The 15,133-nt window shown below is 45.7% G+C and overlaps 1 protein-coding gene and 1 long non-coding RNA gene across 3 annotated transcripts in view; both read right to left on the bottom strand.

Annotated features, from left to right (window-relative positions):
• myo18ab (myosin XVIIIA b) overlaps positions 1–15,133 on the bottom strand; it is a 257,442-nt gene that overhangs the window by 142,418 nt on the left and 99,891 nt on the right. The window lies entirely within an intron of this gene.
• On the bottom strand, positions 477–9,144 carry LOC132901509 (uncharacterized). The gene is made up of 3 exons (XR_009656866.1): positions 8,636–9,144; positions 6,405–6,471; positions 477–734 (listed from the first exon to the last, which is right to left on the bottom strand). It is a non-coding gene; the product is annotated as an uncharacterized LOC132901509 (long non-coding RNA).

Genomic DNA, 15,133 nt, shown 5'->3' with positions numbered 1-15,133 from the left:
TAATCAGACACTCCAACACCCCCCCCCCAAAAAAACTCATCGGATCTGCGCGATTCACACAAGTCCCCCAGACAGCCGTGAAAAAGGCGGCATCCGCCAAAAGGCACGCCGTTTGTATCCATGAATAATAAAAATATCACACAATATGATCCAAGCTCAAAATTGATTGTTATATATAAAACCAGCAGCATCCATTTAGTGAAGTCGTCAGGCAAGTTGCAAATTTATTTTATTTATTTATTTTTAAACTGTAGTACTTTGGCAAAGCATCAGTAGACTTGCAGAACGCCTTCGAATATGATCTGTGTTACAGTGCACTGGTCATTTTCACACAGTGAATCATGTCCCTCAAAGTACACACATCACACACCAACTGCGCCATGCATTTGAATATACACTGATGACTATTATGAGAGCCATCACCCTTTATGTATTATTGTAGCCATGATGCATGCAAAAAAAAAAAAAAACACTACTTGGACCACACTGCGCAGTGAAAGGAGAATTGAGAACGGAACACCACTTTCCTTTTGCTCCCAGAAGGAAAAGCGTGATGAGAAAGCCATGGTGGTGACGTTGCGCTCATGGGCTGGGCTGGCTAAGGAGGAGCAGGGGATGAACGGCAGGGAGAGCCGATATGTGACAGCCAAGAGATAAGATTCCGAGCACAATAGATTCTGGTATTGGAGACGTCAACCTTGGACCGAGCTTCAAGTAAGAACGTCTGCACAGCACTGGAGGAAAGAAGAGACACTGAATATCTGTGGTTTAAAGTGAGGTTTAGAGGGTGACAGGGGTCAAAGGAAAACATGGCACGAGGTAAGGAGTAACACATGACAGGGTGTGCCGTTATAGAAAAATGATCGACAATGGAGTGGTGGAATGCCGTTACCACCTCAAAACGTATTATTTTCCGATAAACAAAACCCTCTTATACCACAGCAATTTGCAAGCAATTAAAAGAGAAGAATCCATTTTGCAGAATTTTATCTGCTCACAGAAAACTGCACCATATCAACAGCTGACTATTTTGCTTTGTTCAATCACCATCCATCCATTATCCGTAACCGCTTATCCTGTGCAGAGTCACGGGCAAGCTGGAGCCTATCCCAGCTGACTATGGGTGAGAGGCGGGTTACACCCTGGACAAGTCGCCGGGTCATCACAGGGCTGATCCAAAGAGACACAAACAACCATTCACACTCATGTTCACACCTACGGTCAATTTAGAGTCACCAGTTAACCTAACCTGCATGTCTTTGGACTGTGGAGGAAAGCCGTGCAGACACGGGGAGAACATGCAAACTCCACACATGCCCCTTTTCCACCAGGGCTGGTTCGGGGCCAGTGCTTAGTTTGGAACCGGGTTTTCTGTTTCCACTGACAAAGAACTGGCTCTGGGGCCAGAAAAAACAGTTCCAGGGTAGCACCAGCTCTCTGCTGGGCCAGAGGAAAGAACCGCTTACGTCAGCAGGGGGCGGAGTTGTTAAGACCAACAACAATAACAAGACCACGAAAGATCACCATTTTTAAGCGACGAGAAGCAGCAGCTGTACAAACGCGAAGTCATCCATTATTATTATTGTTGTTGCTGCTGCTGCTGCTTCTTCCGTGTTGTTTTTGCGTCGATATTCGCGCCAAGGTTTATGCAAACGTAGCGACGTAACTGACGTATACAACGACGTAATGACGTGGCTTCCCTTAGCACCGTGAGCTATGGAAAAGCAAACTGGTTCTCAGCTGGCTCCCAAGTTGAACGAGTTGTGAACCAGCACCGGCACTGGCCCCGAACCAGCCCTGGAACTGATTTGGTGGAAAAGGGGTAACAGAAAGGCCCCTGTAGGCCTCTGGGCTCGAACCCAGAACCTTCTTGCTGTGAGGTGACAGTGCTAACCACTTCACCACCATGCCACCTCCTCCATACTAGTACCTGTTAGGGCTGTAACGATACACCCAACTCACGATTCGATTCGTATCGCGATTTTTGACCCACGAATCGATGGATTTTTTTAAAAATGTTTTTTTAAAGTAGTAAATTTGACTTATTAACATTTACTTACTTACATTAACTATTTAATAACAAATAATTCAGACCACTGCAGAGAATGAGTAATATGTATGCAAAAATGAACAAATGTATATCCAAAGATTGTTTTATTTCTCAAAATAATACTGTTGAGCCGGAAGCTCTGTTTTTTTCGGTTCTGAAAAAGTCATTTTTCCAAATTGTGTAAATCCGTTAAGATTTTTTTTTTGGGGGGGTGGCTCTCTCACTGTCTCACTCTCATAGGGCCAATGATTTTCTGTGATCGCGGAAAACGGATGGAAATTACGGAATTTTTATGGTGAAACATTGCTCGCGTGTCAAAATGTAACTGCCGCAGAAGGCTTCCGCCCAAGCAGACATGCCTTCAGTGTTGCCAGATATTGCTAACGTTTTCCACCCCAAAATATGTTCAAAACCAGCCAAAAAGCACCTAAACCCGCCCAATCTGGCAACACTGCATGCCTTTCCGGTCAAGTGATTGTGATTGGCTTGTGGCACACCTCGCCAGCCAATGAGCTGCTTGTTTACAGATTCGCTCCCCGCGTCGCAACCAGAATGGCGACCGCTTAAAAGAAATGAATGCTCTGCCAGTGGCGAGTGTGGACGTTGCGTGACTCGCAGAAGATTGTCGCAGGTCGGCGAAAAAACGACTTACTAATAGATATAAAAAAATAAAAGTAATTTAAGTAACTTTAAAATGTAATTTAAATAAAAAGTATTCATAAATTGAAGTTTGGAAGCGCCTCTGTTTTTGGGCTGAGGAGAAGTTTGAAAGGGTGTACCGCGATTCTGCCTTCTTGTATCGCGATACGGATCGTGGCTCTGCGTATCGCGATTTCGATACGCATATCGTTACAGCCCTAGTACCTGTGAATAAGCTGTTGCTACAGAAACATTGCATCTTAGAACAAGCACGCTAATGTAACCCTGAGGTTTGTCTTGTAGCCAGCACTACAGTCAGGGCTACTCTTATAAGAAGTTCATCAACACTTACTGAAGAATCAAAATTCACGAATCCTATAGCACTGCCGTCTAAGATGCTTTGTAACGGTCACAGTTCTTTGGAAAGTTTGCCAACACCAGAGACTCTCATGCTTATCCAGTTTACACTTTCTGTATTTTCTGTTAAATGACTGCTTCTCTGTAAAAAAGTTTTTTTTTGTCTCATTTGAGAGAAGAAACTTCAAGAGAGGAAAAAAAGGAGACACAGGACGTGAGGGGATGACTATCATTGCTATAACGTACAGTCAGGTCCATAAACAGTTGGCTACTGACAAAGTTATTGTTAATGAGCTCTTGAATATGATCTCAAAACAAGCCATCGTTAGGCTAAAATTTTTTTTTTTTTAATTAAAACAACTCTATCCAAGATATAGCGAAAACATTCGGTGTGGTTAGTGAAATGATTTTGAACATTCTTAAAAGGAGAGAACGTTCTGGTGCGCTCAGGAACATCAAAAGGCCCAGAAGACCATGGAAAACTACTCTGGTAGACGACAAAAATTCATTCTCTGGTGAAGAAACACTCCTTTACCACAGTTTGTCAGATCAAGAATCCTCTCCAGGAAGAGGAGGTCTGTGTCAGTCAAAAATCAGCAGAAGACTGCCAGAGAAAATACAGAGGGTTTAAATACAAGATGGAAACCATTTGGTAAGCCTCAAAAAGAGAGATTTGCCAAAAAAAAATTTAAAACAGCAAAACCAACCACACCATTGAGAAATGCCTGTACAGTTCTGGAACCGCACAATTATCAAGTACCATTAATTATCAAGTACCATTATAAAGCGTACCACCTCATGTCCTGGAGGAGGCACACATGACTGCTGACAGGATGAATTCTGACGTGTACTGGGCTAGATTGTTTGCTCAGATTCAGTCAAGTAACTCCAAACTGCAATAGCCAAGTCAATCACCTGACCTGAACTCCACTGAGCATGTATTACACTTGCTGAAGACAAAACTGAAGGCGAAACCACCCCAAGAACAAACCAAAACTGAAGACAGCTTCAGTAAAGGTCTGGCAGAGCATCACCAGGGAAGAAACCCGGCACCTGATGATGTTTATGGATTCAAGACTTCAGGCAGTCATTGACTACAAAGGATTTGCAACCTTGTTTTGGGAGTGTGTGGGGTGTTCTGGGCCCACATACAAAAAAGTGCTGCAAGTCCTACACAATGTTCACCCAATCTGGACATAAATACCCTTAAACTTGAAGCTGAAGATCTGAGCTCATATTCATTATTTCAAGTAATTCCAATATACTGTGATAGACAAATAAAATAATAAGTTTGTCGATTTCCAAATATTCATGGGCCTGACTGTAAGTAGGTGCTTTCAGATCAAACCATTCTCGGGACTTTTAAGAGGAACTACCCAATGGGAAGCTCCCCCAAGAACTACATACCTTCAAGGGCTTTTCTTCTGTTTACAGTGGCACCACCAATAGAAATACTGAACTGATGTAAACCAGCTTGATAGCATGACGTTAGCGGGAAATGCTAGCGACAATTTCTAGCATATACGCTCAATAAAGCCCGGACTTCTCTGTTGGTTCATTTGACCGTGTTTTCTTTTTCTTTCATGCTAACATTAAGACGTATTGTTTACACGGGTACCATTTTACACTGATTTTTAAAAACATGGTGGTTGCAAATGCTGTATTGGCTCTTGTTTGACCAATCACCATAGACCTACATTGGGACCAAGCACCGCAGGCCTACACTGGGACCAAAACACCGAAGACCTACATCAGGACCAATCACCGAAGACCTACATCGGGACCAATCACCATAGACCTACATTGGTACCAAAACACCGCAGGCCTACATCGGGACCAAAAGACCGTAGACCTACATCGGGACCAATCACCGTAGACCTACATCGGGACCAATCACCGTAGACCTACATCGGGACCAATCACCGTAGATCTACATCGGGACCAAAACACGGTAGACCTACATCGGGACCAAAACACCGTAGACCTGCATCGGGACCAAAACACCGTAGACCTGCATCGGGACCAAAACACCGTAGACCTACATCGGGACCAAAACACCGTAGACCTACATCGGGACCAATCACCGTAGACCTACATCGGGACCAAAACACCGTAGACCTACATCGGGACCAATCACCGTAGACCTACATCGGGACCAAAACACCGTAGACCTACATCGGGACCAAAACACCGTAGACCTACATCGGGACCAAAACACCGTAGACCTACATCGGGACCAAAACACCGTAGACCTACATCGGGACCAAAACACCGAAGACCTACATCGGGACCAATCACCGAAGACCTACATCGGGACCAATCACCGAAGACCTACATCGGGACCAATCACCGAAGACCTACATCGGGACCAAAACCCTGCAGACTCTCATAACTCACAGCTCCTCTTGTGCTAGGAGAGTACCTACCCTGAATTAGGAGCTTTAAAAATACATACATAAATAAATAAATAAATAAATAAAAATGTGTCCTTAAAAATGGCATTCTACGATCATTTTCTGTTCCTGCAGTGCAGACACATCCCCCCCCCCTCCAAAAAAAAGGCTGAACCTTCCTCAAACAGTTCTAAGAACTATGAAATAGTTCCTCTTGTCCAAAAACATCTCGTGTTACCTGACAGGAAGAAAAACTTGTCTCATGGAAGTTCCACAACATTAAATATAAGCATAAACCATAAAAAGTGTGACATCATTCATTAATAAATTAAATATTGAAATCATTGGCAAATTACTGTGGTATAAGCATAACAGCACACGATGAAACACGCTGGTACATGAAAATAATGCACTTTGGGGTGGTAAGACTCTCCACTTCACACCACCCGTGTGTGTGTGGACCATTTTCGTATAATAGCACCAACTGCTCGTACACTAGTATTATTAATTATTACACATTCTTTGAATACACAGTGAAACATCTGTAATACTGAGAATGCTGCAAGGTTTCAGACATTGGGCAAAATGTGAGGCTTCAGCTCCAGACCTCTCTGCTGGACCAGAACAACATTTTATCTTACAAAATAACTGTCCTTAACCTACAGTCCTCAAACTATCCAGGCTTACACAACACACCGCAACTGTGTGAAAAAGTCTGAAAGCTTGCTATACACACTGGATTACAGGCATTTCTGTCTATTACATCATGTGAATGCTGTGATTACTCTAACAAAACACACACATCTGGAACATCTGCTACGATGCCCACAGCCTAAGTAAAGTGGTTTGATTATTAAAAATCAGGTTAATCGTGCATCTCAAGGCTCATAGTCATCTCACACACACACACACATTCCTGCTAAATAAAGAGTGCTTATCTATGTAAAGTGAAGTGAGAGCAGAACCTTTTTTTGGGAGCTACGTCTTCAGTACTGCCATACAGTCTACTCGGGTAACACCTGAACAAAGAAACTGAACAAACGCATGAAAAAAAGTATGAAATGATGAATTCCTTAACACCGATATACATGAAAAAAGACGGACACTGTTCTACAGCTCTCGCTAAAACCACATGCGCGTGTGACGGCCTGGGAAAACCCTTCACAGGATGAACTCCGACCTTTTCTACGATACAGTATGTAGTTCTGGAAATTAGAGGTCAAATACAGTAAAGTTAACATTTTGGTTATCCCCAACAGTTTGATCCAAGTCTTTCCGAACAAGGTTTTAAAAATCTTTAGGTGGAGTGACTGTTTTTAAACAGCAACGTAATATTTATCAAGGTTAAAAAGTGAATAAAAACATTTTAACATCATTTTGGTGAAATATATTATGGTTTACATTTGAGAAGTATGTTACAGTCGTTAAAAAAATTAACATTTTTAAACCTTTTTTTAAGGTGTTTGCTGGAATCTAGCCTCTATAATATCCAATGGGTTTCCCAGACTTCGACACACACACACACTTTTTTTTTTCTAAAGATAGTAAAATCAATTGCAGCAATGTTTTGCTGACCCCAAATTTATCCTCAGGTATTAACCCAGAAATAACACCTACCCTGCAGGACAACACCTATAATCGGGCCTGTTTACACGAGGACGCTGTCGGGTAAAAACGACTAAATATTTTATCGGAAGTGCCTTTCGTCTACACGGGGACGGCGTTTCCGAGGCTGAAAAACGGAAAAAAATTTAAAACGCCTTCCAGAGTGGATAAGTTAAAAACAGCCCCCGTTGCATATCCGTCTAAACTACCCAATACGCGAAACCCTGCTCGGATCTGCTCACGTCGGGTACGCGTTTACGTCATACATATGTCATATACTGTACATGCCAGCCCGGGAAGTAAGAAAGTAAGTAAAAAAGTAAGAGCATGTCTGATTACATCGATCCAACAGACCTTCAAGCTGCTCTGGCAGCTTTAATAAACGTCCAGGAGTCCTTCGAACATCTATACCGAATCTGCACATATACCGTTAATGAACAGAGGCGGGTATAGTATGCTCTTACTTTTTTACTTACTTTCTTACTTACCATAGCCAGAGTAGTCAAAGTTTTCGCGGCGCAGATGTGCAGATCAGACAAGACGGAAGACGTTGCGCATGCGTGCAGACATAGCGGAGGTCTTTCACAGCACCACCTAGCCGCCTGGCATGCACATCCAATTGAATTCCACACATTTATGCGTCACCGTATAGACGCAGATTTCCTCCTTGAAAACAGTCATGTAGACGCGGAAAAAAGTGAGAACGAAAACGGACTTTTGCGTTTTTGTTTCAGACCGTCCCCGTGTAAAGTGGGCCTAAAAATCCGAATACAGCCGTGATTAAAGAAGTACACCGAGAGCGAAAAAATAAAAACCCATGACTAGACATCTACAACAAGAACAAAAAGTCCATTTCCAGAGCAGCGTTACCTGCTCACACTCCTGCAACTTTCACATCTGCTGTACAGTTAAACAGCAGACGACTCTCCCACACTGCACCAGAGGCCCTTTCTTTACGAAAACACCACCTCATTCCTTAACACAAAGCACAGAATGTGATCATGGAACTCACTAATAGACAGATTTGTCTTTCCATCACAGGAAACAGGAAACCTTTGGGAGCTATTGTGGTTCTGAAAGTTTCCTAAGAACAGTAGTCACTGATCGAGCTTTTTACGTTTCACCCAACAAGCTGGATGTTTGTTAAACTCATAAAACAGCATATCAATTCTGGGGCATTATCGAGTATAACAAAAATCTAATAGTGATGTTAAAAAACAGTTATAGCAGATGATCAGAATCTTCGCAGCCTTTATTCACAAGAAACACTCAAATAAAAAGCTTCACTTCAGTCTATTCTTTATTGACGGACCTCACAGGGCAGCCAGAAGCAATCCAACCCCAACCATGCAGCACCTAAACATGCCAAAATAAAGCGACCACACTGATACTTCAGGGCTCGATTAAAGTGCTACAGTAGCCCAAGTTAGATACTCCACTGACCTGCCGTTCTCAAGCCTAAAAATAGTGGAGTAGAGCTCGACAGGCCTCGGCCTGAGCCTTCACACTGAGCCCGCAGTCTCTCCAAACAGCTCTGCTTGTGTCTCGAGCGCTAAAATCCTCAAAGTCTGAAGTCCGTTCACTGCCTTACCTCAGCTCCTCTGTGCTGGTTCTTCAGTGCCAGTGTGGCTTCCCTACCCTCCGTATTTCAAAACGATCCACAAGACAAGTTCGAAGAAGCCACCACAAAGAGACAGAGAGACAAAGGGGAGATCCGACGAGTTCACGTCCCTCACAGGTTGACTGGACTCCTCGATTCCTGACACTGCATGGCGAGACGAAGAGGAGGGACAGCTGTTGCAGTGCAAGGGGGTCACGACAGGCTAAATATAGATCCCAACCACCATCACTTCTCTAATCGTCCTCACTTACTCCCCACCCCCAAGAATGCAAAATGCAGAATGATGACACTCTGCTCTCTGCTGTACTCCACTCTCTCAGCAACAGCTGCTCATCGATACAAACTGATTCTGCTCTGTATGTAAATCCACTGTGAGCTCATGTGGCCAAGCGGATCCGTTTGCTCTGGGCTGTTGCAGGTTGGACTGGGTCAGGGTGCAGCAAGCCGAAGGCAGAGGAAAACACAAATGCAAAAGTGCTGTGAGATGCAGGCAGAGGAAATGATGCAAGGGCCTGGCGCTTCCTATGAGCCGTTTCATAACTAAAGAGCACACCGAGAGGAAGACACTACAGCTCTACAGCTCACCTACAATTCATCTCTTTCACTAGCAGAGACAAAAATGAGCACTGCAATATAATGCCAGTCTTTTAAAGAAACATACGTCTGTTCCAGAGGACAAAGCATCCTTCATCAATCAACAACAAACAATTAAAATGTCATGTTAAAAATGCCACTAAATTATTCAAACAAATATCTTCAGTGTTTTTTTTTTCCAAGGCCACGCCCACTACGGTTGTCACAATGCAAGAATTTCTGACTTTGATAGCAACAGCATGTATAATCTTGCAATATTCAACATCAATGCAATACATACATGTTATTTACCAGCTGGGAGGTCCATATCGTGACCGAGGTCTTGAAAGTACTGAACGAGGCCCTCTGGGCTGAGGTCAGTGTTCAAGGCCGAGGTCACGGTATTTCACCATACGGACCGACCTTAAGCTGGTAAATAATATATTTATTTTTTTCTTTACTAAATTCTAACAGAAAACGAGAGCGCCCGAAAGGGAAAACTGAGCCGAGGCGCCATTTTGAATCCTCATTCACGGCTGTAATGCAAATTGCTTCCTCCTCGGTATACAAGTGCACTTCCATGGCAGGAAAAAAAAAAACTACATTTTGCCGCCTATGTAGTCCCCTATTTATACAAAATTGAGTCATTCAGGATTCAGCGATGTTTTTGCTTGGCGTTAGCAAGTTAGAGGTTTTTAGCTTTCTCCTGAAATGTTTTCTTTTATTTCGTCTTCCTCAGGTTAGTAAAACTCGCTTTCACTGTGAAGACTGTCGTTATTGCTATCAATGCTGTAAAATTAATGCTGTTCTCCTGAGAAATGCTGGCAAAAATTTACAAGATTTTTGATAATCTTGTAAATAAATCTTATTAAAAAAAAAAAGAAAAATGTTGACAAATTCTGCTATTTGTGTTGTGGTTGTGAACAAGCGAGTCGGCAGAGGTCCATAACCGGGGTCTGTAACTGGGGTCCGTACCGTAGGATACAGACCCGCTCGCCAGCCAATCAGAGCACAAGATTTGGACCGCGAAAAAAATAAATATATGTTATTTACCAGCTTAAGGTCAGTCCGTATTGTGAAATACCGTGACCGAGGTCTTGAAAGTACTGACCGAGGCCCTCTGGGCCGAGGTCAGTATTCAAGGCCGAGGTCATGGTATTTCACAATATAGACTGACCTTAAGCTGGTAAATAATATATTTATTTTTTTCTTTACCAAATTCTAACAGAAAATGCTGGTTACACAGGTAACTGTGGTTCTACAACTGGTGGAAGACCGCCAGATGGCGCAGTTTAGACTGTGTGAAACCCCTTGCGCTAGCCGCATTTCTTGCCGAGAATTTATACCCAAGTTGTCAACTCGTGACGTATGACGTGCCCTAAATGATAAAACAGTAGCACGCACGTCTATCATTGCCTGGAGCCTTTTTCGCCAGAATCAGAGTCCCGAGTGACTGGTCTATCTGGCGGTCTTCCACCAGTCATAGAACCACGGTTACCTATGTAACCAGCATTCTACTTCCTTGTCTCCAGACCGCCAGATGGCGCAGTTTAGACTGTGTGGAAGACTTGTGTCCAAGCTGTCACGAGGGCCCAACTAATATATAAGACATAACAAAGGAAAAAAACACCACAGACTAGCGTTATGTTACTGACTTCACTTTATTGAACAAGTCAGATTAGTTACACTTCTATTATTGCATTTGTAACAATCAAGAACTGGTGGAGGTTGTAAAGCTCACACCTCCCATGAAAGGAACTGCTGTTGTCCACAGCTAATGAACAGATGGAGCAGCACTAAACACAGCCTGCATGCATGCATGAAGAACTAGAAGCGACATTTATCCTGTAGAACCTGGAAAATGTGCAGGCCGACATCCAGGTTGCAGCTGAACAAATATCCAATAGACTCACACCGTTCAGGGCAGCCCAAGAGGTAGACACAGAACGAGTGGAGTGACATTTCACTGCCGTCGGCATGTCATGGCCTGTAGAAGAATAAGTGCAAGATACACAGTGTCTGTAATCCAATGAGCCAACCTATCCTTAGACAAGGCCGCTCCTTTACATCTGTCACTGAAGCACACAAACAATTGGTCAGTGGTTCGCTAGTCTGCTGTGGCTGTCACATACTGCCTAAGTGCCCTAACAGAACAAAGGTCCATGTTCAGTGTATTATCTGAAGGATCCAAGTTAGGAATAATTAGAGGCCTGTTAACAAAATCTGGACCCAACACTTTAGGTAGAAAAGTAGGGTTCGGCCACAACGTTACTCGTGAGATCTCTGGCCCCCACTGCAGACACAGTGGGCTGACGGAGAGTGCTTGCAGCTCACTTACCCTTTTTGCTGAGGCCACTGCAATCAGGAAAGCAGTCTTCATTGAAAGCCACTTAATTTCAGCACTCCCCAGAGGTTCGTATGGAGGGCTACAGAGACTGTTCAACACAATGTGGAGGTCCCACTGAGGTACGACGCATTTGCGAGGTGGATTCAAACGTTTTGCACCTTTCAGGAAGGTCACAATCATCTTGTGCGCCCCGACAGGGTGCCCATCAATTGGACCCCTGTAGGCTGACATCGTAGCCACATATCCTCTCAGGGTCGATGCAGAGCGACCAGCCTCCAAAAGGCCCTGCAGAAATTCCAAAATGTTCTTCAAAGTATTTGCCACTGGGTCAATACTGCGTTCAGAACACCATGCTGAATAATATTTCCATCTGCCACTATACAACAGGCATGTAGATGGAGAACGAGCATTTAGAAGAGTGTTCCTGATCCCCTGTGAACATTCTAGTATGCCGGATGAGCCCCCAAGGGCCAGACCCAGAGCTTCAGTCTCTGAGGGTGTCTGTGCCACAGACTGACATTCAACTGGGTCAGCAGGTCTGTCTTGACTGGTAGAGGGCTGGGTGGACCTGTCAACAGTGCTTTCAGAAGATAAAACCAGGGACTGTATACACAGTATGGCACGACCAGAAGCACAGGCTGGTTGGTCATCCGTATGCGCTCGAGTATCTGCCATATCAGTGGAAATGGAGGGAACGCATACAGCCTCAGGTTAGGCCACTGATGGGCCAATGCATCCTGTCCCAGGGACCCAGGCTCGCCCCGCAGTGAGAACCACTTCGGACAGTGGGTCGTCTCTCTGGTGGCAAATAGGTCCACCTCCGCTTGTCCGTATGCTTTCCAAATCATCTGAACTACCTCCTCGTTCAGGCGTCACTCCCCCATGAGGGGCCCGCCCCGAGAGAGTGTGTCCGCTACACAATTCTTCTTCCCGGGCACATGTATTGCCCTCAGAGATAGCAGGTGTGCATCCGCCCACAGCCAGATCTGCCTGGTTAGGGTGTTCAGCAAGGAGGACCTCATTCCCCCCTGGTGGTTGATGTGATATACTGTTGGAGTGTTGTCCGACTGAATAAGGACACGTTTGCATTCCAGCTGTCCTCTGAAGCGCTGTAGCGTCAGCCAGACGGCCCGCAGTCCCAAGTAGTTTATGCGGCAGGACCGGAACCTGTCCTGCCACACACCATGAATCCCCTGGTGATTCCACACTCTGCCCCAGCCGTGTTGACTGGCATCCATGGTGATGACCTCCCTCTGAGCTGGGGGTGGTCCCAGTGTGACTCCCCTCAGAAGAAAAGCTCTCAGTGCCCACTGCTTCAGGGAGGCAATGCCCTTTGGTGTCAGACACCAGCACACGCTTTTGGGTCTGAGCTGAGAGTCTCTTGGCCCTCAGCCATGATCGGAAAGGCCGGAGATGAAGCCTGCCTAATGTAATAACAGGTGTTGCAGCCACCAACATGCCTGCAAGACGCAGCAGCAGGCCATAGCAGACGGTCTGACTTGACCGGACTCGTGTGGCCAGCCCCAGTATGTTGCGAATTCTTCCCTGAGTCAGGCATGCTTGTAGCGTGATTGCATTCAGGTGAATGCCTATGAAGTCGATGGTCTGAGTCGGTTCCAGTGTGCTCTTCTTGAAGTTCACCGTCAAACCGAGAGCTGAAGCGTGATTGAGTAGTATCTGAGCATTCGCACGCGCTTGCTCTGGGGACCATGCACAAAGCAGCCAGTCATCCAGATAGGGTAGAACACAGATGCCCTGGCAGTGTAATGGAGACAGGACCTCGCGCATGCACCTGGTAAAGACCCAGGGGGCCAGTGATAGCCCAAAAGGAAGCACCTTGAACTGGAACAAGCGACCTTCGAAATGGAAACAAAGGAAGAGACGGTGCTGAGGATGAATGGGTACGTGAAAATACGCGTCTCGTAGATCCACTGTAATGAACCAGTCTCCCGCCTCCACCGAGTGGAGCACGTCCGAAGTACGCAGCATACGAAAGGGCAGTAAGTGTTTAGATAGCTAAGTGTTAGATGGCGTAGATCTAGTATTGGCCGGAGCCCACCATCTTTCTTGGGTACAACGAAGTAGGTGGAGAACACACCCAGACGTGTCTGGGGGTCTATTTTTTCTACGGCATCTTTGTTTAAGAGGGACTGAGTTTCCGATAGTAGGGCAGAACGTGTTTCCAGGCTTTGAGCACACGTGACACATAGCCCTAAGTTTAGAGGAGGCCGGCGGCGAAATTGAAGGCGATAGCCACCTTTGAGGGTGTTCAGGACCTACAGGTTTGGCATTGTTGAGCCCCAGCACTCCAGCTGTTTAGGAGTAAAACGCCCTGCCGCTGGCCACGCACCATCAGTCTCGTGACTGTGGGCGGTGTGCAGCTTTGGGGGGACGGCTGTGAGTCACCCTTGGAAAAGAGGTAGGGGGTCTGCCACGTGTTCCGTGCTGGGGAAAACCATGTTCTGTTTGCCTCCGCTGAGGCTGCTGGAAGGCTGCTGCTGTATGGCAGTGGTAGGAAGGGGCGCCGCGAAAGGTAGGTGGTGGCAATGCCTGAGGTCGTCTGAAAGCAGGTCTCGGTTTCACATGTTGGGAGCGTGTTTCAGAAACAAGTTGGCGGCGGTTTAGAGCCTCTTGCGCTGCTGGGCCAAACACCTGCTCAGCGGCCAAGGGTAGTTGGCGCAAGACATTCCTAGCTGCATCAGGAAGAGGGGACTGTGATACCCAGATCTGCCTATGCGCTTGGAGTAGCAGTCCCATAAACTTACCATACTGCTTAGTCATTGCCCCCACGCCCTGAAGAGCAGTGTCTATCAACTCAGAGGCAGCCGCATCTGAGGTTGGCTGTAGGGTTGTCTGCAAAGCAAGTAGTAAATGGGCCATGGTATTCAGGACCCGCCCCATTGTAGCCTGAGTGTTATAAGCTCTACACACCAAATTGTCAGTGCGTCTGCACTCTGGGCTAGGGCACCGCGGGTCAGCACGAAGGGCTTCATCAGGTGGGGCAACCAGTGACACCACTGCTGACTCCACTGATGGCATGGGGCCCAGGCCTGCAGAGCCTGGGTTTGCCATGGAAGCAAGCAGTCTAGTGGGACGGTCCATTCTGCTGGTATTTGCCTCCTTTAGTGCCTCAGTAAACATCTTAAAGTCCTCACAGTGAGGGACAAAGATCATTGCTGTGTGTGGATAAGCAACAAAGATGGTTTGTCTGCACCAGACTCTGAGAAAGAGGTTCTATGTTAAGCTTTGCCAGGGCCATTCGAATGGTTCCTGCTAGAGTGGCATTGACCACGGATGATTCTGGCTTGTCCTCTGACTACTTGCCACTCTCTGTAGCAGGAGAGTGGAAGGCAACATGGTCGTCTGGGGATGAAAAATCTCTGCCCAAAGGAAACAAGCTATCTGTGGCAGCAAGAGAAATCATATCCTCCTCTCTGTGTAGGGGAGATGGAGGCAGGATTGGCTGTGAAGCAGGCAGAGGAGCCTCATCCTCTGTCTGAGAGCCAGGCTGTGACACATGTTGTGAATGCATACTAATAAGCATCTCT

Source organism: Neoarius graeffei, chromosome 17 (genome assembly GCF_027579695.1).
Source record: "Neoarius graeffei isolate fNeoGra1 chromosome 17, fNeoGra1.pri, whole genome shotgun sequence".
In the NCBI taxonomy this organism is placed as follows: domain Eukaryota; kingdom Metazoa; phylum Chordata; class Actinopteri; order Siluriformes; family Ariidae; genus Neoarius; species Neoarius graeffei.
Note: the sequence above shows the minus strand (reverse complement) of the source record. Positions and strands in the feature narration are given on the sequence as shown.